General features: G+C 44.4%; 1 protein-coding gene across 1 annotated transcript in view; it reads right to left on the reverse strand.

Annotated features, from left to right (window-relative positions):
• The window catches only part of HECW2 (HECT, C2 and WW domain containing E3 ubiquitin protein ligase 2), a 263,183-nt gene extending 262,211 nt beyond the window's left edge, over positions 1-972 (reverse strand). The window contains 1 exon segment of the mRNA XM_038422564.2: positions 541-972. The gene's annotated coding sequence lies outside the window, so the exon portion shown is untranslated.
• Between the last annotated feature and the right edge of the window lie 10,915 nt (positions 973-11,887).

Here is an 11,887-nt window from a genome sequence, read left to right on the forward strand (position 1 = left end):
ACAGGGGAAACAGAGGAGCCTGGAAGAGACAGAGAATGGAGGAACTTGACACATCTGCCATTGCACTTCACACAGGAAATGTATACATCCAAGCCTGCAGTTCCAGGTTACTTCATGCCATAAGAAACAGTTTCATCCACATATTAAAAAAATAATAAAATAAAATAAACCTGAGAAAAGCAATGCAGCTATTTCACCCTCTGGCTATGATGAAGTGCCGACACACAAAGACTATTCATCAAATAGGCTCATTTAGAGTTTAAAAAAAAAAAAACTCCCAACACCTTGTGTACCAGAAAACCCCCAAACACAAAAAACGGAAGCGCAACGTGATAATGAGCAGAGCAGCCAGGGAGGCGAACCAAAGCAGCTCATTCTCCACCCACCTAGCTACCGGCTACACCAGCAGAGACGGGCGCGGGGATGGGAAGCCAGCAAATGAGCAGCAGGCGACTCCGCCTCTGACACGCGGGGCGAGCGGGGTGCACGCACCCCAGTCCCCCCACCCCACACCCCGCCGGCAGCCCCCTTTCGGCTTACCACCAGCAGCGTCTGCAGACGGGGATCCTGGGGAGGGCGATTTCCAGCCAAACTGCACGTCGAGGACGTGGATTCCTGCAGGGCCCTTCCTCGTCCACGCACCGGCACCGGCACCGGCACCTCCCTCCCCTCCGGCAGCCTCTGGGTCTGGGAAGGGGGCGGACCGCAGCGAGGAGAGGCTGCGGGCGTCGTGCAGCTGCGGCCGCTTAACCGGCCGCTTCCCGCCCCTCAGCCCTGCCGCGCCGGCACCTTGTCTTCCCAACACTCCCACAACACACAACGGGGGGGGGGGAATGAGCGGCCCCGGGGGCTGGCCCGGCCCCTCCTCGTCTCCCCGCCCCCCACCTCCTCAGCGGGTTGAGTCAGCGGCTGCACCGGGAAGGGGGAGGGGGGGAGCCGCGTTGCGCTCTGCAGCGGGGGGCAGGGAGGAGGGTCACCGACTCCCGGGCTCTCCCAGCCGCAGCGCAGCCCAGGGCTGGGCCGTCCCCGCCGGGGGGAGGAGGGGGCCACTCCCGCCAGCTGCGCTTCCCCCGCTCGCGGTGCGTGCCCTGCCCGCGGGCGGGAAGATCATCGCAGGCTGCCCTGACAGCCGCCGCCCGGGCACGGCGGGGCCCCGGGGCCTCTCCTCCCCCGCCCCCCGCCGCCGCCCGGGCACGGCGGGGCCCCGGGGCCTCTCCTCCCCCGCCCCCCGCCGCCGCCCGGGCACGGCGGGGCCCCGGGGCCTGGCAAGGTGCTGGAAGGAATGGTGGGTCGCTCCCGCTGCTTGCTCCCCGCTCTCCCCTGCCGCAGGCTCCGTTGTGGCCCCCGGGCCCTGGGCGCTCCCCGCGGCAGATGTTCACACACGGCCCGCAGCATCTGGGCCCCTCCTCGGGATTCCCAGAGCCTCCAGTCCCTTTCTAGCCCCCCCCTCCTCGGGGTTGGTGGGGGGGGGGGGAGGATTGGCTTCAAAAGGACCAGTGGGGAAAACAGCCGTGATCACTTACCTGCCCCTGGGCTTCAAGTGAAGCAGTCTCAAAAGCTGAAACTTGCCAAGTGATTATACCCCACGTGAGGCTTTTATCTCCCTCCCCGACCCCCCTCCCGGACGTGAACATGATGCTAATGAGCCCCAACTATGAAACCACCAACTGCACATTTAGCAGGCACTTTGGCAACCATTTGGGGCTGGCCCCATCTTCTTTGTTCAGTGTACAGGAGGACCCTGGTGCAGGGCTAGTTCCCCACAGAATTTCAGAGGGCAAGGTAATGCAGGTGTTCCCTTTTCGTATTCGCTTAAGGGAAAGCATCTGCTTAAAAAAATCAGGTTTCTGTCTGAAAGGAAAGGAGTACTTGTGGCATCTTACAGACTAACAAATTTACTAATGAAGTGAGCTGTAGCTCACGAAAGCTTATGCTCTAATAAATTTGTTAGTCTCTAAGGTGCCCCAAGTACTCCTTTTCTTTTTGCGAATACAGACTAACACGGCTGCTACTCTGAAACCTGTCTGAAAGGTTTTACCCACTGTTGTTACTACCAGTAACACCTATCCTTCATATCAATTAAAGAGGATCACCTCTATTATTCTTCCAATTGGTTTACTTTGTGTATTTAACAGCACTGAAGGTATAGCCATTTTCCCTGTTTCCCCTTTTTCCCCATTTTCCCCTGTTCTTTGTAGTGGTCTTTCACACTGCACTACAGTAAAGAAAAATATTTTGAAATAGGAAAATGTGATTGTAAAACCACAAAAATGTCCAGAGTAATACCTACAAATATTTTAACCTTTCAAAATAATTGGTTTGTATATTCCAAACTGAAAGGTATCGCTTTTACTGTTTGTGAAGGGTTTCTGAGGTACTAAGAATTAGTATGATTGTTTTCTGGATGTGTACCATCCAATGACAGAGTATCAGTGCGGTTACAAAGTGGGAGTTTTGTCTAGTGGATAATGAAAGGAGGCTGGGAGTTAGGGCTTCTGTTCTGAGTTCTATTTTCAGATCAGTAACTGACTCATTTGTGACCCTGAGCAAGTCATTTAACTTCTCTGTAGCTTGGTTTCCCCATTTATAAAATAGGTATTATAATAGCTACTTATCTCACAGAAATATAGGGAGGCTGAATATTTGTAAAGCAATTCTAGATCCTCGGGTGAATGGTGTTATAGAAACACTAAATATTATTTTATCCTAAAACTACAGCAAGTAAATGAGGAATAATTACCTTTGAAATTAATATTAGTTCTGTCTACCTCATACTGCCTGGTACTTTTCATAAAGGGATTGCCAAAATGTCTCTTTTCTCTGTTGTTGTGCAGTGGGTTATGGGACAGTTAAGCATCTCCCTACACTATAAAGGTAACTGCACTTCAGTGTCTTTGGTATGGAGGTGTACTTGTGTATTAAAGTGAAACATATTACATGGCTTAGATAGACAAAAAAGACCTGCTAATTTCCTCCATTAGAAGTCAGTCTTCTCTTTCTTCTGTTCCTGACTGAGAAATCATTTCTTTCTCGACACCTCTTTATCATTTTTGATTATCCAATTTAAGCCATCTTCCTCTTCCACCTATTCTCTCCTGCTTGAGTCCTTCCTATCCTAGCCTGCTCACCCACCTGGGATCTTGTTAACTTCTTTTAAAAGAAAATGGGCAGGAGCTCTCACCTTCATCTTTCCTCCTGACCTCCTCAGATTTTGTTCTCTGAACCCTGTGTCCTACTCTGAGATCTCCAATCTTCTACCCACTTCAAAACCTTTGATTGTCAACCTGATCCGATTTCCTTACACCTGCTAATCTCCATTTTTATCCCCCCCAATTCATTTCTGGTCTCTTATGAATCACTCTCTTCTCTTCCCATACATATTCAAACATGCCATTTCTTCTCTCCCAAAGAGCCAACCTCAACTCCAATTCTTTATCACACACATCTCCCTCCTTCTCTTGATCTCAAAGCTTCTTGATGGGCCTGCCTGGTCCTAGTGCCTGTGTCATTTTCTATGTCTAAGCAGAGTATATGGTAATACATGCTTTATATAGTAATTGTACAATCAGGAATTCAGATGCTGTCATTTGGGTGTCCACTTGTAAGACCACATGCCTACATTTCAAGGCCCTGATCCTGGAATGTGATGCAAGCAAGCAGACCTCTGCATCTGTAGGGAGGTATATTGACAATGGGGCTCTACACAAGCCAAGGTTCTGACCACATGCATCACATTGCAGGATCAGGACCCAAATTTAACTAACACTACCAGCTACAAAATTAGCTTGTTTTACAAACTTATTACTATAGGATTCAATTAGTGGGCATTACTATGTGACAGCATCTCATGCCTTGATTTTCTTTGATGTTGCACACAGTTGAAACATTGCCTACAAAACAGACTATGGCAAAGGTCAAAACAACTCAGACTATTTTCTAAAATGGTATATTTGTTGAAATGGCAAGTGTTCTTACCATATTGGTAACTAAACTGCTAATTAGGACAAGTCATTCAGTTCCTCTGGATTGTATTAAAAAGCACAGCTAGTGAATTAGTCAAGCAAAAAAATAACCTGGCAATGACAGATTAAATTAATGTATTTTAAAATAATAAATAGATTCTATGCAGTCTACAATCCATTCCTGGCAACCTGAGTGAAATCCTCTCTATTGAAATCAAAGACAAAGCTCCCCTTGACTTAAAAAGAGTGAGGATTTCACCCTCAGTATTTGACCCATCTGTATGATACTGCATAGTACTGCTGATGTTAGCATTTGTGACTAAATTCCAAACTAAGTCAAGATATGAAAGGCAAGAAAGTTCCTCAATCTGCGGTGTTAATCTTACTTTTTTTTTTTTTTACTAACCACCAATTATGTTTCCTATGTATGTGTGTGTGTTGGCACTGAATCTTACAACATAATTTGAGCATTCTTAGTATTTGAATGAGCAGTCTAATGCAAACTTGCCATTGGCTCTTAGGAGCTGAAGGTTGTCATATACTGGTACATCATTCAAAAGATAATTTTCCCTAGGCTTGCAATAAGAGCTCAGACTTGAATTATGACCACATCACCGTTACTTGGGCATTCTTAAACATATCCATCCCTCAGATACTATTTCTGACTCATGACAGTACTATGCTGACTTCTCTCTCTTTTGGTTTTGTTAAGGGAAGGAAAAAATATGGAATGCTATGAGTTTCATAATGTTTTTATAATTTCTTGTGTTTTTTATGGTTGTTGTGATTTGTTTAAAATCTAAAGAAGAAATATAGCAGATGAAAAGTGTTAGCTAATGAATTATTCCCACTGAATTAACAAACAGAGCCCTTTGACTGACACTAGTGCACACTGTTTAAACTAAGACTTCTGATTTATCACATTCAAATACCACATAAATCACATACTGGATATTTATGCTTCACTCACTCAAAATAGATTTTGAGAATGTCCTTTATAGTGCACTGGGAAAATTCCATCTGCAGTGGGCAATAAGCTTTACTGCACATGAATCTTTAAAATCCTCTTGATTTCTCCCAAATATGCATGATAGCAATAACAAAAAAAGTACTGCAAAAAGCATTAGTAGAAACCAAGCACTATATTACTTTCTTTGCTTTCGGTAGTCACAATCCTATAGGATTCCTAACTATACTTCTAAATTCACATAATAAATATCTGATAATAGCATGTACTGATTTTTCTATTAAATCTCTCCTACCTTGTTTGGTATTTCTTAGGACTGCTTGTTGTTCTTACTCGGTGTGATTTCAGTTGCTGGAGAGGTATGGCTGTATGTTTGTCTTAAAATATGAAGCCATTTCAGAGAGATTCTTCCCCTCCCCACCCCCGGTCTTTCTGCTAAATGACTACTTTACACCCCTCTAAAGACATCATGCAAAGAGAAACAGAGGGCACATATCCCACAACTTTTCAGAACCATGTCTGGAGCACCTTCAGTATTGATATCCTCTCTAAAACCAGGGGTAGAGAAAGGTGGCCTATCTCTCCAGATCAAACAAATACTTACCCTCTCTCCCACTCAATTGCTTCTGTCATTCTTCACCTCACCTTTGCTGGAAAAGGCACCAGTCCTACATTTATTTATGCAGAGGACTAACTTCACTCATGTGAGTAGTCCCATTGTGTTCTGATCATGCTGGTACTATTTGCTGTTACTGGGATGGGACAGATGGATCTAGGCTCCGCACCCTACCTAGAGGGAAGAGCTGCTCTACCCAGATCATGAATACTGGAGACAACAAATAAAGAAACAGGGACGGGAGTAAAGGTTAAAGGTTAAAAATCAGGAATTCAGAGGGGGACACTCAGCAGAGAACCCCCAACAGCACCTACTGCTCCTCAAAGATGTTTATGGAGTTGGTGGACACTGCCCAAAGGAACTCTGTTAGGAGGTGTGATCAGATGAAAGACTGGAAATAGCCCCCTTCTCCTCCCCAGTCGCAGAGTATCCCCACATCTACCTTCTTCCTCCTGGTATGGTCATCTTGGCCAACACCAGGATGAAGCTGATGAGGTGGTCTCACAAGTTTGTGGGGCCATTGATGGGGTGTGTGAGTGAATTAAGAGATGCGGATAGAAGTGCAGACAGAACCTCAGTAAGAGGTTCTGGAGGAGTCAGAAGAGGGGCTGGAACCTGGTACACCCTATACAGATGGGTGCCAGGATCTCCCTCTCGTCGCAAAAAGAGCAAGTGTCAGCAGTTTGCTGGTGGTCCTAGAGGTATGATGGCTTTCTGTAAACTAGATCTGCAGCACTTTAGAGATCTTAAGCTTTCTGCTACATCTAAAATGCATGCTGGGGAACCTCTGAGCTGAGAAGTTATTTTCTGTGGATCTTATGGTCCCTGAGATTAAGGTTATGATGTATCTCAGGCACAAAACTCTTATTTGCTGGATATTATAGAAAACCATATTACCATCACAGGGAATCTGAGACCTGAAAAATAGATAAAGTAGAAGCACAATACTGAAACTATTAGCAGAAAGTTGTTACATATTCTTAGGCCAAGGATTCAGCAGAGGAAAAAAACAATTTTAAATTATCCCACAAAATTATTTAAAACCAACCAAAACTACTAACAAATGTTAAGGTGAACTGTAAAATTTTTTTACCCAAAACGAACTGGTTAAAACTCAACCTTTTTCTGATTTCATATTGGCTGGAGTCAGCTCTTTTCATGAATCCCTTTGTCACCATTCTTTAATGGATCATAGGTCTCATTCACTGTCCTGAAGGTACAGGATGTGATGAGAAAGTTACAAAATAAGATCATAAAGATGTGTATTAGAAAGGGAATGCAAAGATAATGTAGACTTGTATGCGGTTGAGATAACTGAAGAGAGCTTCTAATTTAAAATAATTGATTAGCCAGCATTAATATTAATAAGTTACAAGCACACTGTCAGACAAGATTTTCTCTGATTGCCATGCCCTGCAATAGCACAATAAGTATTTAACTATAAATAAATATAAAATAGCAAAAATGAGAGAAAGTAAAATGGAACTCTAATACCTTCTCTTTCCATTCTTTTCTCTTTGGTTATTTCCTATAGCAGAATCCAGCACAGATAAAAGATGAATTGGCAAAACAAGATTACCATCTAGCCATAGGTGTAATAAGCAAGAGGGAGCTGGAGGAGTAATGGCCTACTGGGAGACATCATTCCCTAAGCAACAGGCAAAAATGTTGAAATGTAAGAAATAATTCTGTAGTCTACCAAGTATGTCTCCTCCTGCCAATACAATTCCATTCATGGGAGTGGCCAGAGATAAATGCCCAAAATGAGAGTTTCTATAGTATGACTAGCATAAAAATGGGTAAAAGTATAAAATAGAGACACATACACATTCACATGATGTGGAAATCACATGTTTCACAATACTTCTGGAAAGATTATTGTTCAGAAGGTGCAAGCAATGATTGAAAGAACAATCATCCTAGATGCCAAAAGCTGCAGGCCACATTCTCTGTCCTAGCCTGCCCTGTTTGTATAGCACAGGGAACATAATGGGAGTGGAAACCATCTGCAGTTTCCCAGCTGGGGATTTTTCTGACATAAGGGAATTCTCAGTGGGCATATTGTTGTCATAGCCAGTTCTTACAGCACACATACACCACTGCAATTCCAGCAGAAGGGGTCATGGTGGAGCCTGCAGCACTCCAGGCCATCTCCAGTTGGTAAATGATCCCTTGGGAACTGTTACCACATGTCACAGACAGTTACTTTGTCAGGGCAGACATATATCTAGCCAGAGAATCAGGGAGCTTAACAGATAGCCCCACACCCCTCTTCTGTGCCAAGCAGAAATTCAGTTCACCAAACCATCTGGGCTAGTCTGTTTGGAGCTTGAATCTGCAGGCCTTACTCTGACAAAACTCCCATCTTAAATCAGTGTTTTACCATAATGTGCCTTGCGGGATTGGACCAGATGAATATTGGTAAATTTAACAAAAAAACTCTGTCCTCAGTTTAGAAAATGAATAGTTAAAGCAATTTTAAATTTTTTTTAAAAAGCAAAAAACTAAATGTATCCCCCTAACAAAAGAATTGTAGTAGAAACTGTTGACAATTGCTGGTTATAGCAAATATAATCTATTATAGTACCTAGTGCTTCTAAAGAAACAAATTGAAATGTGAATGAAGATCACCAAGTATGGGTTAAAGGTGAGATGACCAAAAGTAATTGTCAATTCTTCTTCTTCTTGCTTGCAGAGATAAATTTTAGAGCTGTACCCACAGCAATGGATGTAGAGTTAGCCCCCACAAACACTTCATCTAAATTTGACTGTAACCATATTTGTATGTATTTTCTGTTTGACAGTAAAAGTGTAGGTCAAATCTGCAAAAGAAAGCCATTTCATGAAATTTACAGTAGTAACGCATCGTGGGTAGCCTGTAGTGTAGAGATGTGCTGGAGCAGTGGTTCTCAACCACGAGTATGTGTACCCCTGGGAGTACACAGAGGTCTTCCAGGGGGTACATCAACTCATCTAGATATTTGCCTAGTTTTACAACAGGCTTCATAAAAAGCACTAGCAAAGTTAGTACAAACTAAAATTTCATACTGCTCTATATACACTATACACTGAAATGTAAGTATGATATTTATATTCCAATTGATTTATTTTATAATTATATGGTAAAAATGAGAAAGTAAGCAATTTTTTCAGTAATAGAGTGCTGTGACACTTTTGTATTTTTATGTCTGATTTTGTAAGCAAGTAGTTTTTAAGTGAGTTGTAACTTGGGGTATGCAATATTGAATCAGACTCCTGAGAGGGGTGCAGTAATCTGGAAAGGTTGAGATCCACTGTGCTAGAGGACCGATGCAGCACTGTTTGTGTGACAGTAGAGCGCTTCCATTGCTGGAGAAGGAGAGTTCGTTGTTCACTGAGAACACACTTGCAGAAGCATGCAAAAGGATTTCTATGCTGATGCAGCTCAATGGCATGTAGGAGGGGACACATGATACAAAAACTGAAGTTGTGAAGATATGAAAACACTGGTGGAGCTCAGAGGGGATCTTCACAAATCTTAACAATAAGTCCGGAGAATTCAAAGATAGACACACTGGGCCTGATTCTGCACTAATTACACTAGTGTATATCAGGAGTAAGTCTGCTGAAATCAATTAAGTGAGAGCAGAATTAGGCCAACAGAGGCACAGAAATACCATCCTATAGAAATACAGGTGTGTTATCTCCAGAGAACAAACAAATCTTAGAATGCTTATTTAGAGACCCTAGTTACATTACTTTACACTTCTCTAGACAATGAACAATGGTGATATGAATTACATATTTGGCCTACAATTGACTGCCAACCTGGCCTTTTGATTGACAAACTCCAGTCTAACACTTTAGGAGCTGCACCCTTCCCACAGGAGCAGGAGTTGCCAAGTCAGAGAGGCTTTTTGAACATTACATACATAACTAAATAAATAGCATGCATTAAGTGAGCAGGCTATGCGGTAAGTTATATAAAGAAAACAGTTATTTCCCTGGCATCTAGGCAGCAGGTTATTTTAATGATGTTAATTCTTTTTAAAGGTAGCATTGAGTTGATAATGGAATGAAAAGAATTGAGAAATGCCGCCCAGGCCAAAAGAAAAATGAGAAACCTCACACTGCAAATGGAACCTTCTATTCAGGAGATGCTTGCACCTCACTGTTCCTGTCAAACAGGGTAATGTGCTTATGCATTTCACACAGACACCATTACCAACAGAAATTCAACCAAGCTATGCAAGAGAGCTGCCAAACATTGTGATGGCATTTATACTGCATGAGGAAAATAAATAACGCCAGAAAAATAAACTCATTCCATCAAGGAACCCTGAAGATTAACCAAATAAGCATTCTTCCTGTGCCAGCTCCAGCTAATCCTTCTTTAAGTTCTGGTAGAAGCAGTTACATTACATGATCTTCACCCATAGTATTATATTTATCCAGGAAGCGCATTTCAGCATAGCTGGGTTGGTTTGAGGAAAGAAGTGTGTCTCTATAAATCAATACAGATGCCTAAAACACAGGCATTGAAAATGTCATTTTGAATGATGAAAATGGCTAGGGAACAACTGAACCTGCAACATAATCATGTGGGGCAACAGTTCTGCCAATCCCTGCACTCAATTTGCTGTGAGGGGGCTCTCCCCTGATGACTGCATACCTCAGAAGGGTTGACAGCCCTATCCTCAGTGCAAGGGAACTTCAAAGAAAAAGTGACCATTTCACCACTTGCACAGAGCTGTCCCCATAATCAGAACCAGAAAGATCACAATGGTAGGAGAAACCCCCTGGCTATCCTGAGTCCGATCTCATTCAGCTTCCCCCATTTCTGCTCAAAACAAAAAGGAGGAGCATGATGTTTGCAACCTGTTTCTGTTAGGATTTGTGTTCCATATAGTGTACCTCTAAATGGAGAAAGTTCTTCCCCTACAGCAAGACAGCCGTTATGTGTTCAAACACAGCCTGCTGCAGGCTAACCACAGATTGTGTGCTGTCTCATGGATAGTTTGCTTTAGTACTTTCTTGTTTTGTTGCTCTCTTAATGTCAGATAAAGGTCATTCTAATTGACGGTATGAAAATGGTGGCTTTTTTCAGGGGGAACCCAACAACAACATGACACCACTATTTTGTGGTGCAGAGCTCCAAGCTGTAAAAACAGCAAGATACCTAACAATGTAACACCCTGCCTTCTCTCCTTCTAGTATGTACTTTTCTACAGTTCCTGAACAAAAGGTAGTAAATGGTATTAGGGGTGGATGAAAAACTGCCTTATAATCAGATTTATCAGGGAATTCCACTGTGTCCTGAAAAGACAAAGCAAATGAGTGGTGGAGACAGCACATATCAATTAATACAATTTTCTTTTCTTGTGTTGTGGACTGGGCTAATTATTACAAGAATGAATAGTGGTGACCAAAATGGTAGCTGGCAGCTCCAGGGGTGATTTAAAGGGCCCGGGGCTCCCAGCCGGTGCTACCGCAGCTGGAGCCCCGGGGCCTTTAAATCTTGATTTAAAGGGCCCAGATATATAAAGGCCCCGCCTCTTCCGGTTGAGGCCATGCCTCTTCTGGTTGAGGCCACGCCCCCGCTCAGGACTCTGGCATACTGATAAATCCTTTAAATTACTTTCACCCCTAGCTACAGTAACCCATATTTGTGTAACTTGCGTGACCGGCTAAACTGGAGACAGGTGCTGAGGCCCTGCAAGTGCTTTTAAACATTTAAAATTCAAAGGTGTCAAAAAAGGAAGAATCGTTAACAACAACAACAACTACTACTCAGCATAGATAGTGGTGGATTAGCCACTGGGCACATGGGGCCCATGCCCACGGGCCCCAGCTAACTAAGGGGCCCCTGGAAGGCCCCGCGGCCCAACCCCGCTCCACAGCAGCACCGCCAGGCGGGGGAAGCCCCTGCACCCACTCCCCAGCAGCAATGCCGGGCTGGCGAGTAGGGCAGGGGAATCCCCCACTACAGACCCTGTCCCCAGCAGAAGCCTAGGGACGGGGAAATCCCCCCAGTGGCTGCTGACCCCACCCCCAGCAGAAGCCGCAGTACGGAGCAAGCCCCCCACCAGTGCCCTCCACCCATCCCCAGCAGAAGCCGTGAGGCGGCAGGGGAAGCCCCTGTGACTGACTCTGCTCTCCAGCAGAAGCACCAGGCGGGGCGGGAGAAGCCCCAGCATCCTGACCCTGGTCCCCCTCAGAAGCCCGGGGGGTGGCAAGGGAAGCCCCAGCACCCGGACCCCCACTGCAACCCTGGGACTGGAGGAGCTCTCACTCCATGGGGCTGTGGCACTTCTCTGGTCTTGGGGCCATGGAGGGGGCAGAAAGGAGTTGAAAGGGGTTGCG

This window comes from Dermochelys coriacea, chromosome 11 (genome assembly GCF_009764565.3).
Source record: "Dermochelys coriacea isolate rDerCor1 chromosome 11, rDerCor1.pri.v4, whole genome shotgun sequence".
Taxonomy (NCBI): domain Eukaryota; kingdom Metazoa; phylum Chordata; order Testudines; family Dermochelyidae; genus Dermochelys; species Dermochelys coriacea.